The sequence below is a fragment of the Chiloscyllium punctatum genome, chromosome 31, assembly GCF_047496795.1.
Source record: "Chiloscyllium punctatum isolate Juve2018m chromosome 31, sChiPun1.3, whole genome shotgun sequence".
NCBI classification, from domain to species: domain Eukaryota; kingdom Metazoa; phylum Chordata; class Chondrichthyes; order Orectolobiformes; family Hemiscylliidae; genus Chiloscyllium; species Chiloscyllium punctatum.
The window spans coordinates 7178010-7191055 of record NC_092769.1 but is presented as its reverse complement, the minus strand read 5'-3'; the positions used below and the strand labels follow the sequence as shown (position 1 = coordinate 7191055).

General features: G+C 43.7%; 1 long non-coding RNA gene across 1 annotated transcript in view; it reads left to right on the top strand.

Annotated features, from left to right (window-relative positions):
* Positions 1-13046, top strand: part of LOC140456795 (uncharacterized) — a 31255-nt gene that overhangs the window by 17464 nt on the left and 745 nt on the right. The window lies entirely within an intron of this gene.

Here is a 13046-nt window from a genome sequence, read left to right as displayed (position 1 = left end):
ACCGCATTTTGAATAGGGAATTCCACAGATTCACAGCACATTGAGACAGGTACATTCTTCTTCATGAGTATAGAATAGAATCCCTACCATGCAGAAACAGGGTAATCATCCATGGAGTCCACACCAATCCTATAATGAGCATCCAATTCAGACTCAACCATTTCCTGTACTTCCCATGGTTAATGGCTTAACCTGCACACGCATGGATACTGTGGACAATTTAGCATCGCCAATCCACTTAGCCTGCACATCTTTGGACTGTGGGATGAAACTGGAGCACCCAGAGGAAACCCGCACAGACACAGGGAGACCGTGTAAACTCCACACAGTCGCCTAAGGCTGGAACCAAATCCAGGTCCCTGACGCTGAAACTCAGGAATGCTAACCATTGAGCCACCTCTGCTTAAAATCTGCTTCTCCTATTAACCTCCCCACGCCCCAGTTGGCTGAATCTATATTCCTTACATCAGAAAATCAGCTTGTGGAAGCAGATGTCTCCGTAAAACCCAGTGACAGTCCATATGTTCTGTGTATCTGAACGGGGATCCTATACACAACACCCAACAGTCCACGCTTTTCTTTCACTTTCCTGAGACAGGGCTCCAGTGGCTTCATGGGGACTACAACTTCCACAATCCGTGAGGCAGGGACCATACGTGTGCGGGGAAACCCGGCACTATACATGTACAGAATGTGGACGGGTTTTTGAGATGTACTTATGGTAAGTATACTTTGCGGAAAGTATTTCACATGTGATTGGCTGGAGGAGGAATGTATCTGCTTATAGTATTGATCTATTCGGGGGTCAAAGTGTCACTACACCCATGTAGGAACACTCTCCATTCCCAATTCATTGTAATGCTGGGAATCACCTAATGGGGAACAAAGAAGGATCTGACCCATTCTCCCAGACTGAAGGTTCCTCTTCGGTCCAGGATCTGCCACCTCCCTTTCTGTTTCCTTTTGTTTCATTCTGCTGTTACATCATTGACTTGCAGCAACTGAAGGGAAAGGAAGTGAACCCAGAAAGGGTGCAGAGTCTAACCAGGGACGGGAAGTGGTGGCATGGATCTGTTTATCAGTAACTCCATGAGAATGGGGAGGGTGTACATTAGGGGGTCGCAGAGTCAGAATGGTGGGAGAGAGTAAGTGGGCTGGAGGATTACAGTTTTGAGGGAAGAAAGGGAAAAAGATTCCAGAGAAACAAGAAGAATTGTCTGTTCTGAATTTCTAATCTGTACATAATCCTGGACACAGGGTGCGAGATGGTGAAGGTTTGCAGACTGAAATCTCAAAATCACGTGCAGGTCGTGATTAAGTTAACCAGCATTTGACGAAGCAAAGATGGAGAATCACTGGGCCAAAATCCTGCAACACTCTCCCTCCCAGCATCGTCGATCTCTCTGCACCAAATGGACTGTGAATGGTTCAAGACAGCAGCTCACTACCATCTTCTCAAGGGTAACGAGAGATGGGGAATAAATGCTGGCTGAGCCAGTGATGCCCATATCCTGGAAATGGGTTCTATCTCTAGTTGCATGAAACCTAACTGATGTTACTGCGGGATGATGAGGGATCTGACTGCACCCTCCAGGAGGCAGCACCATCACACTACCCCTGCCTACACCCACACAGTAACACAGCAACATCACTGGAACAAGAGGCAGTGAAACCAAAGGAGGACTTAGATATAGTTCTTCGAGGCAAAGTCATGAAAGGGGATTGGAACAGAGCAGGAACAGGAGACTGAGCTGGATGGTCAGCTGATTCCCATTGAATGGTGGAGCAGGATTGAAAGACCGAATGGCCTCCTGCTGCTATCTCCCAGATATGTATGTAGTCATGGAGCCCGGATAGGAAGAAGTGGGCAGGCATTCTCCAGGAGATTGCAATTTCACAACAGTTTTCAGTGAGGGACGGTTTGATGGATTTTATTTAACATTTATCTTTAACACAAGGTTTTTAAATTTTGGCTTTAAAACTTCCCTGTGTGCACTCACTGGTCTCTCAATCGTGTTGAAGACGCAGCAAATCCGTTGTCATGCAGAGGGGTGAACAGCTCCTACCCCGTGTGAACGCGCTGGGGACTCGGGGTGGGATGAATCACTGAATCCATTCTCCTATATTGAGTATCTGAATGGCCTCTCCCCCTGTGTGGGCTCACTGGGACTTCGCAGGTGGTGCATTTGTGTGAATCTCCCCCCACACTGGGAGCAAATGAATGGCCTTTCCCCAGAGTGAGCTCGCTGGTGTTTCAGCAGGTCACTGAGTGAGTCCTTTCCCACAAACTGAGCAGGTGAATGGCCTCTCCCCGATAGGAATGCACTGATGTCTTCGCAGGTGAGAGATTTGAATTAATCCTTTCTCACACATGGAGCAGGTGAAGGGTCTTAATCCGCTGTGCCATCTCTTGTGCCTCAGCAGGTTCTCCTTCACCGCCACTCCCTCACCACCAGACGCCTGGAGGAAGAACGCCTCATCTTCCGCCTTGGAACACTTCAACCCCAGGGCATCAATGTGGACTTTAACAGTTTCCTCATTTCCCCTTCCCCCACCTCACCTTAGTTCTAAACTTCCAGCTCAGTAACTGTCCCCTTGACTTGTCCGGACTTGTCCTACCTGCCTATCTTCTTTTCCACCTATCCACTGCCCCCTCTCCTTCTTGACCTATCACCTTCATCCCCTCCCCCACTCACCCATTGTACTCTATGCTATTTTCTCCCCACCCCCACCCTCCTCTAGCTTATCTCTCCACGCTTCAGGCTCACTGCCTTTATTCCTGATGAAGGGGTTTTGCCCGAAACGTCAATTTCGAACCGACTTGAATGCTGCCTGAACTGCTGTGCTCTTCCAGCACCACTAATCCAGAATCTGGTTTCCAGCATCTGCAGTCATTGTTTTTACCTGTAAGATCGAGTAGTTCCCTTCCCATACATGGGGCAGGTGAACGGCCTCTCCCCAGTGTGACTGTGTCAGTCAGTGTCGCGCTGGGAGGTGTAAGTGAATCCCTTCCCACAGTCCTTACATGTACACAGCCTCACCTTGGTCCAAACACATTGGTGTCTTCCCAGATCACATGACCAGTTAAATATTCGACCACTTGCATAACATAGGAATGATTTTTCTGGGCTGGGAATGCTGCTTTCCCCTTCCATATTACCGATAAGGATCAGGACCTGTGGAATTGGACGACTCTGCAGTTGATGTGATTTTAAAGCTGAGTTTCCCATTTTGGAACTCTCTCTGTCTGTAAAACAAGGTTTCCCCTATCATTACTATAACTCCCAACACCAGCTCTCCCTTCAGTTCCCCTGAATTTCTAAATTTGGACTAATGCAATGACCTACTTAATGTGCCTTTCTCTCACTTGTATCTGAAAGTAAGTTGGCGCCATTTTGAATAACTTTATACACTTTACCAGCAGAACTCATACTTCCTCTGTCATTTACGATTTGTAACCCATGGGAAATTTGTTACCATCTCCGATGACCGTTATAATGCTCTGACCACTTCGCTGGAGCCAGTGCAAGTCAATTCTAACAATTACCAATAGATTGTATCTGAACGGGATGCCCCCACAACAGTAGGCACTCTGACACTCAGTGCCCATCATTTAAGTTATTTTTGTTAAAGCCCCTCATGTGTCTGGCAATCTGGCAATACAATCGAAGATATTTTATACAGTAACCTTTCAGTCTCAATTTCCAGTTCCAGTCCTCGAAGCAGCCAGTAACATGCCAGTGAATTGAATTCTAACAGCAGCATTTCCTTGGCAGAAGTGATTGAGGAAAATGAAGCTGTCTTCTCTGGACTATCTAAAAATGAACAAACATCTTAAAGAGATCAATATGGTAGACACTGCAAGGATGTGTGCCCTGGCTGATGTGTCTGGAATGAAATCAGCACTAACTGTGGTATCTTTATCCAGCATCCCCTTTAGCTGCATAAATGTTTAAGATTTATTTGCTGCTCTAATTCCACTCTCTTGATCAGTCCCACTTGTAACTGCTGTAATGTTGGTGGCCGTGTAAATTTATAACATTTCATTTATTCCATCCCAAAACTTCTCTGTATAGGTGTCTCACTTTTGTTCACCGAGACTCTCATTCAATCTGACCTCTTCACAATGCCTGCTCTGATAATTCCTTAGAGGGCTCAGAATGAAATGTTCACAGAAGGACAAAACGAGGCTGATTGACTCATCAGCTCTCCAAAGCATCACCTCACCAAATGCCATTCTTTACCTTTACCCCATAAACATTCCCATTCATCCCCTTCCAATAATTGTTCAATTCTATCTCGTCATTGTACCTGGCTCCACCTCGCTCTTTTGGCAGTGCATTCCATAAACTTTCTCTGCATGAAAACGTTTTGTCTCATGTCACATGTGCTTCCTTTATCAATCCCTTTACATCAGAGCCTCCTCATTATTGATTCCCCCATGCATGTGAACAGTTCCTCCCGATCTACTCTCACTAGATCCCTCTTGGAGGTATTTTTACCCAGTATCCCCTGAGATGATGAATATCATCTCTCCCGGTCCCAGGAGACCAGTGCGAGACCATTCAGGTGCTCCCACTCTCGTACTGGGTTCAGTGCACCATCCAGCCTCACTGTACTCCAGCGAATTCTCAGTGGGGAGAGGCCATTCACCTGCTCTGAGTGTGGGAAGCCACGCACTCAGATATCCAGCTTGATGAATCATCGGCGAGCTCACAAGTAACCACAGTGATTGGATTTGTTTTGTTTGTTCATGGGATCATGGCATCACTTGCTGGGGCAGCATTTGTCATCCATTCTAACTGTCCAGGAGATGGTTCAGAGTCAACCCCATTATTCAGGGTCTGGATTCACATGTCGGCTGGACCAGGTCAGAATTAGCACAATTTCCCAGGCCCAATGACATGAAGAGTTGATGTCTGGTCTGTTATCCTATTTCAGAAATATTAATGAATAATGTTTCCAGTTGAATTAAAAGTGAAAGACCAAAATGGGTTTTAGCCTGATTGAGCACATCCTCCTGTTTTCTTAGTTGTTATTGACAGTCTCATTCCCCTTGCACCGGAACCTGTTGCAGAGAGTGTTCCAGAAAAGGCAGAATGGTCAGCTGCAGCTGGTCACCTGACCTGTCACTGGTCGCAAAGGTGCACTCTCCACAGATGCTGCCAGATCTGCTGAATTTTTACAGCAATGTCTGCTTTTGTTCCTGATATCCCAGCATTTGCTGATGATCAGTTTTTCAATGTTCATCTTGTCTGTTGCAGAGGAGTTGATTGATGAGTTTGGAGGGTTTTGAAAATTGCAAGTTAGGCCACAAATTAGCCATGATCATCCTGAATGGCAGAGCAGGATTGAGGGGCTGAATGGCCTCCCCCTGTTCCAATGGAAGTTATCCATCTGCAGCTCTCATGATAACAGCAGAGTTTCTCCGAGACCCAGTGAGTGGTGAGGCACGTGAGATTGTGGGGGGAGGCAGATTCAATCAGGGATTCGGGAAAACAATCAATGACCTATCCATCTGATTGTTAACTCAGACAGATAGGCAGAAAGAAAGATGCACATTTCGATAGCACCTTTGATGACCTGGGGTAATGAAATATGCTTCAAACCAATGATTTCAGCTTCAAATCTCTGAAAACACAGACACAAAGCTTCCTACTTGTACCAGGTTGTCTCTCAACCTCCTGTTTTCTTAAGAAAAGAGTTTTAAGCTATTTAGCCTTTCCTAGTGATTATAACCGCTGCATTTCTGTCAGATTTCTGACTGAACCTTTATTTTCCTGTTGTGAGTGATGCTATTAGCAGAAACAGTTCCTGACTTGTGAGGGGTTTCGGTTGGAGTATTTATATTTACAAATTCATTCCCACCCTCACATACAGTGTGAAATTGATGTAAAACTGAAGGAAAGGATTGAGTGAGAACCCAGAGAAACACAAAACGCAGCATGTGTACCTTAGCTGAATGAACCTGGCATGAGGAAACTGTGACAACAATCACAATTAGTTAGAATCACAGCATCCCTTAGGCACACAAACAGGCTATTCAGTCCATCGAGTCTGCAATGACCTGCTGTCCCACCCTACCCCCGTAACCCCACATTTACCATGGCTAACCCAACCCACCTAACCTACACACTACAGGCCATGTTAGCACGGCCAATCCATCAAACCTGCACATCTGTGGGACGGTCTCAAATTATGTCTAAGTGCTCAGAATTGTGGATGAAGGCTCAAAATACTTGACTCTGATGTAAATCGTCTTTTTTATCAAAATAAAATCTAGGGGAAACTGCAGCCAGGAAGATTTCCGATTATCTCATGAGGAAGAGAATTCAAAATTCGTACCACTGACCAAAGGGCGCAGTGAAGTCACAGAGGTCTGGGAATCATAAATGTAACAGGTTGTGAGCAAGGTGAGGGTGAGACAAGGACAAAAAGACAGTCCGTTACACGGGGGAAGGCAGGAGAGATTAAACAGCAGAAATGGTAGTCCCTCAAGGCCACAGGGAATAGAGTGAGGGCTGGGAAAGAAACCAGGAAACAAGTTATGCAGCTGTGAAAGATATACATTATAAAAGCAGATTATAACAACATAGAGGGCAGAGTTCACAGTCTGAAATTGTTGCTCTCGTTGGTGAGTACGAACGCTGTAAAGCCTGGGTCATTCTATTACAGTCAACACATTCAGGATAGGCCAAGTGGCCTCGATCTGTGCTGTAACTTTCTGATAAATTTATTCTGACATTTGGAATTTCGGTTGGATGATGTTCATAAATTTTCAAATTGGACTTGAGTTTGATATTCTGGAGAAATGTTAAATAAATCGCAATGATCCCATTCTGCAGACTTTAGTCCACAGCCCTGCATGTTCCAGCATCTCAGTTAGATCCATGTCCTTTTATTCTAATCTAATGCTGGTTACTGCCTCTGCCACCCCATCAATGAGTTCCTGCTCCCCACCATCTCCGAGTGAAATGAATTCTCCCCTCCCCTTCTTTCTGAGAATTAGTTTCAATCTAAATCCTCCAGTTTCTGACCTCTCAGTTAATGAATAGCTCCTTCCTAACCACCCGATCTGGATTCCTCAGCATTTTATCACTTCAATTAAATCTCAGCTCATCCTCCTTGGAAATCATCCCCAATCTATCCAACCTTTCCTCAGAGCAGAAATTTCCCAATTGTAGAATCATTCTGATCAATCTCCTCTGTACCCTCTCTGGTGTGATCACATCAACTCTGGAATAAGGGGATCAGAAATGTGTGAAGTACTTTAGCCGTGGTCAAAGGAGTGTTCCTGACATTTCCCATGTCACCTCTGTGTTCCTGTGGTTGTCACTCACACAAGAAGTGTCCTGGTTTTCCCACATGGAACTGGATGTGCACTCCATGGGGCTGGGATTCCCTAACATGTGTTTATTTGTTTACTCATCCTAAATTAACTTCAGATTAAAGCAATATTATCCGCTACCGACCAATCAACTTCTTCTATTATACTCAAGTCACCTAACTTTGTAAAATCTCTTTAAAATTATTACAATCTAAACGCAACAGGCTTTAATTTGCTGATCAAGTATTCAGATGTCTCCACTGTTACAATCACTTGAAGATTATCTTTACCTTCAGCTACATTTGGTGAATTGAACACTGATTGTAAATATATGAATATCAAATGGACTTGAGTTTTATGATAATTAATCCAGTCTGACATTCTTGTTGGTTAATATCTTGAAGAGAACTGTCCTCAGAACTCCAGCTGTGCTCTGATTTCATTCACAACTGGTTTTGGTTGGACTGCAGATCTTAGATCTGTTCTGTTGTTTCCTGGATTGCTTCACTCTGTCTATCACTTGCTGCTTATGCTGTTAGGCACACAAGTAGTCTTCTTTGGGTACTTCATCAGGTTAACACCTCATTTTTAGGTATTCATGCTGCTGTTACTGGCATGCCCTCATGGATTCTCTCAGTTGAATGAGGATTGATACTCTGGTTAGATGGTAAGAGGTAAGTTGGGGAATATGCTGGGCCGTGATTCTGTAAGTTTTGTTGGAGTACAATTCTACTGCTGTTGGTGGAAGGAAAGAGCTGAACTCTTACACGGTCAGCCCCATACACAAGAAGCGACATGCAGTATCATGAACACTGATAGGCCAAGACATGAAATACGAGCAACACTGTACAATGATGCAGGATCACACCTGCAGCAAGGGGAGTTTAAAATCCAACTTAACATAGGAGTTGGGAAAGAAGCAGCTGATCAGATTGTCTCTTTCATAATCATAACGAGACTCTGTGAGATTGTTGTACTGTTGGAGAGAGGATGGAGGAGATTGGGGTAATGAAGAGCCCTTCAAAAGAAACTAATCTGCCTGAAAGTCATGGGATCAACTCGATTGTGATGCATTTAACAGAAAGCTAATTAAATCTGTTTTTATCCCCAAAAGATAACAAGACTGATGGTGCTTCCAATCATCATCAGAAACAAACCCCAGAATACATTGTTCATAGATGAATATCAATAGCCAATCAACATCCAACACCTGCAATTATTCAGCAAACTTATGTGTGATGAACCAGAAAATCACTGTTCACTCTGTGCAGATGGACAGCGATGTGGGGAAGTTTTGGCCCAGTGGTATTGTTGCTAGACAGTTAATCCACAGCCTCAGATAACGTTCTGGAGACCTGGGTTCAAAGCCTACTACAGCAAATGGGGGAATTTCAATTCAATAATTAAAAATCTCGAGAATTTAAGAATCTAATGATGACCATTAATCGAATGCCAGCAAAACCCATCTGATTCAGTAATGCCCTTTCAGGAAGGAAGCTACCATCCTTACCTAGTCTGGCCTACATTGTGACCTCAGACCTACAGCAATGTGGTCGACTCTTACCTGCCCTCTGGGCAATTAGGGATGGGCAGTAAATGCTGCCGGGCCAGCGACACTCTCATCCTGTGAATGAATAAAGGAAAATAAAAGTCTCTACCCAGTGTGAATCTGTACATGGTCAACGATGTTGTGAACATTTCCAAAACTATGTTCTCTATATGCAAAACTTCATGAACTGCCAAAACCATTGTTCATTCCTTGGTGTGAAAAAGAGAGAGAAAAAATCCTTCAGCTGTGGTTATGAGTAAATTCATTGGTTTCTCAGCAGGATGGATGTCTGAGTGAATCCCTCGTCCACACCCCCCCGCCCCCTCCCCCCCCAACACACACACACACAGAGCAGGTCAACAGCTCCCCATTCTGACTGGTTTGGCCAGTTTCCAGCTGGGATGGGTAAAGAAATCCCCACATTTCCAGAGTCTGTCCCTAGTGTGGCTGCACTGCTGTTTTGCCATTTCAGATAAATGTTAGCAGACTGTTATACACACTATTAGCTCACCCCCCCCCCCCCCTACCCCCACACGAACCAGTATAAAGTAGTAAACATTATCTCCTGCTGTGGAGGGACAGCCTGTATTGGACTGAGTAGGAACACTGAGCAGATTTACATAAATGACAACTTAATCGGTGACTAGAGCAAGTTAAGCAAGTCCAAATAAAATGCATTATAGCACAGAAAGAGGCCAATCAAATCCAAGCTGGCTCTCTGTAGCAGAATCCCATATTCTCACTCCCCATACATCCCCCAAACTTATTTCCCTCAGATCTGATATAATTGTTTTTATCAATCATTCATCTTCTCCTCTGCCTGTACCACCATAATAGGCAACATGTTCTGCATATTTCCAGCCAATACAGTCAGCAGAAACACTTGCTCATCTCCCGCTGTCTCAAAACCTTACATCTGACCTTAACGCTTGTGCCATCACCTTTCGAATGCAGATATTTTTGTCTGCTATATCTAGGTCTGTTATAATCTTATACAGCTCTATCAAAACTATATCCAACTTCTTCACTTCCAAGAAAAAAGCAATTTCTTCAAATCAATCAAGTGACCGCATTTTCTTCATCAGTGAACCACTCCAGTAAGTCTGTACTCCACACTCTGAAGATCACTCAGATCATTCATTGTTGATGCCCATTTTGTTCCACAAATCCAGACGAGACAAGTTTTCTGCACAATAGCAGTAGCTTTATTATCGGACAGCTGGCGAGAGTTTCAAAGCATCTCTAAAGTAGCAGAGTGTCTACTTGTAGAGACTCTTCTTCATGAATCTCTGCCTTACCCACAGAGACAGTACATTTAATAGGAATTAGACAAAGGCATATCAGTCAAATGGGCGATTGTCATTACATAGTTTAAAGCAGGTAATTATGACCTTACAAAGCTTGATGAATGACGATGTCCTGTGATAACGTGTGAATGGATTATAGAAATTGATTATCATATTGTTCATGACTATGTGACTATGTGTTGATGGGAAGAGATTAAGGCAGAAAGGTTCCTCCTTTAGTAAATGGGGGATTCACTGCCCTATGGAGGTAAGACAATAGGAGTGGGAGGCAGTTTAACAGGGTTTTGCACAGGGCTCTCAGTCTTGTCTGGAAAGGGCAAATTCCTCTGTCTGGGGTTCCGGGGCAATCCACAGGTGTAGCAGCAAGAAGTTCTATTTTGAGATACTGTCAGCCTCCCCCCTTCTGTAGTGTTCTGTCTGTATTGGCAGAGTACAGGCCTTCAGTTGAAGAAATAAGGCCTTTTGCAGGGGACTGTTTAACCCTTGAGACTGCACGGTGTCCTGAAAGAGAAACAAAAGGTAAGGAACTGGCCCCTCTATGGTATTTTAACTTCCTCGTTCTGACCAGGAATCTGTTGATCAATATGAATGCAATGATTGACTGTGACCTAACTGGAGATTTGTCAAGGGTCAGCATCTTTTCCATGAGTTTGTTATCATTCCACCAATAATGAATCCCAGCATCCCATTTGTTTTACTCAAAACACTTTCTGTTTTCTCTCCTTTAATGATTGGTACACATTGTCCCCATTCCTGCTGTCCTGCTCTCTGTGTCTGTGCCATTCAAATATATATATTACCTTTCTACATTGCTTCTCTCAAATGCATCAACTTACTGTGTGGTCTAAAGAAGAGACATATTCCACTCAAAATACTATCTCTCGCTCCACACATTATACCCTCTGGAAATCAGAACAGGACAGCACTGGAATAATTGGCTTACCATGTGTGTGCGGATCATGATGCTATTCCAAACTAATTCCATCTGCCTGTACATGATCCATATCCCTGCCAATCCATGCCTGCTTATGTGTCTGCCCAAATGCCTCTTAAACGTTGCGATTGTTTCTGATTTTCCCATCTCTCAGTAAAGTACATTCTTGTCACTTATCACTTTCTGCATAAGATGCTTGTCTGACACAACTCCCTTTAAACTTGCACATGTTGTTGCAAATGTTAAGCAGATCATGCAGCATCTGTGAAGAAAAACATTTAATGTTTTGGGTCTGGTCACCGTTCCTCAGAAACGTTAACTGTAATTTATCTTCATAGAAGCTGCTAGACCTGCTGAACCTTTTTTGAAAATGTTTTTGTTTCTAGTTTACAGCATCTGCAGTTGTTTTGGTTTTCATTTCCTTTAAACTTGCCCCCTCTCCCCTTAAAGCTATGGCCTCTAGAATTTGCCATTTTCACCTTGGAAAAAAATTCAGATTATTCACTCTGTCTGAACCTTTCGGATCACCCGCAGCCACTGACATTCCCAAGACAAAAATCCATGTCATTCCAACCTCTCCCAATCCAGGCAACATCGTGGTAAACCTGTTTTCACGCTGTCCAAAGCCTCCACATCCTCCTTTTTATGTGGTGATCAAAACAGCACACAATACTCCAAAGGTGGCCTCATGACAGTTTTATATTCAGTCCCTGACAAAAGAAGGCAAGTATGCCATACAGATCCTTCACCACTTTCAGGGAACTGTGAACTTGCCCCTGAAGATCCCTGTGTTCATCAATGCTGCTGAGAGTCCTTCGGTTTAGTGAATACATTCCTCTTGCAATGAGCATCCCAAAATACATCTTGTCTGGATTAAAATCTATCTTCGTATGGGTTTTCCAACTGATCTCTTTCTTGCTGTATCCTTTGACAACATTCTTCATGATTCACAACTTCATCTATTTGCACCATCTAGAAACTTACTAATTAAATCGTTTACATTTTCATGCTAATCATTGATATATGTTACTGACAATAGATGTTCCATTTCTGATCCTTGTGGAACAACACTGACCACAGAACTCCAGCCAGCGACATGTAGATAAAGGGAGACTTGGTGATGAGATACCAGCCCCTGTGGAGTTATTTCAGTAGTGACAAGAGAAAAGTGTGATTTGGGATAAGCATTTCTGCCATCATTCCATTATTTGGGAAGCTTGACTCATTCAAACCTGTCTTTGGTGACTGGCCCCAGTATGTGGAAGGAATGTGTTAAATTTTTCGAGGCAAATGACGTTGGGGCCAATGAAAAGCAAAAAGTATTTCTCCTGATAGCTTGTGGACCCGGAGATTTTTCGGTTTTTAGGAGCTGAACATATTTCATTTAGTCAGTCAGTCGGAAAGCATTTCAGGTATTGGAGTGGCACTAGATGTTCCAAGATATTCACAATCCTGGTTAAATCACCCTGGAGCAGATTTTCAGTTCTGTGTACCCTACCTGTGGACTCCCCCAGAACCAAGTATAAATCAGTAAACAGTATCTCCTGCTGTGGAAGGACAACTTGTGTTGGTCTGAGCATGAACACAGAGCAGATTTACCTGAATGATAATTTAACCCCTGGACACAAATAACCAGAACAAGTTAAGCAAGTACAAAAAAAAAGTGTTATGGCACAGAAAGGTACCCATCAAATCTAAGCTGTCTCTCTGTAGCAGAATCCTTTATTCTCATTCTCCAACTGTCCCCAAGCCCCTGGAAGTTTATTTCCCTCAGATCTGATATAATCGTATTTGTTAATCATTGATCATCACTACTTGCACCACCATAATAGGCAGCATGTTCTGCATATTTCCAGCCAATACAGTCAGCGGGAACACTTGCTCATCTCCCACTTTCTCATAACGTTATATCTAATCTTACATTTTGAG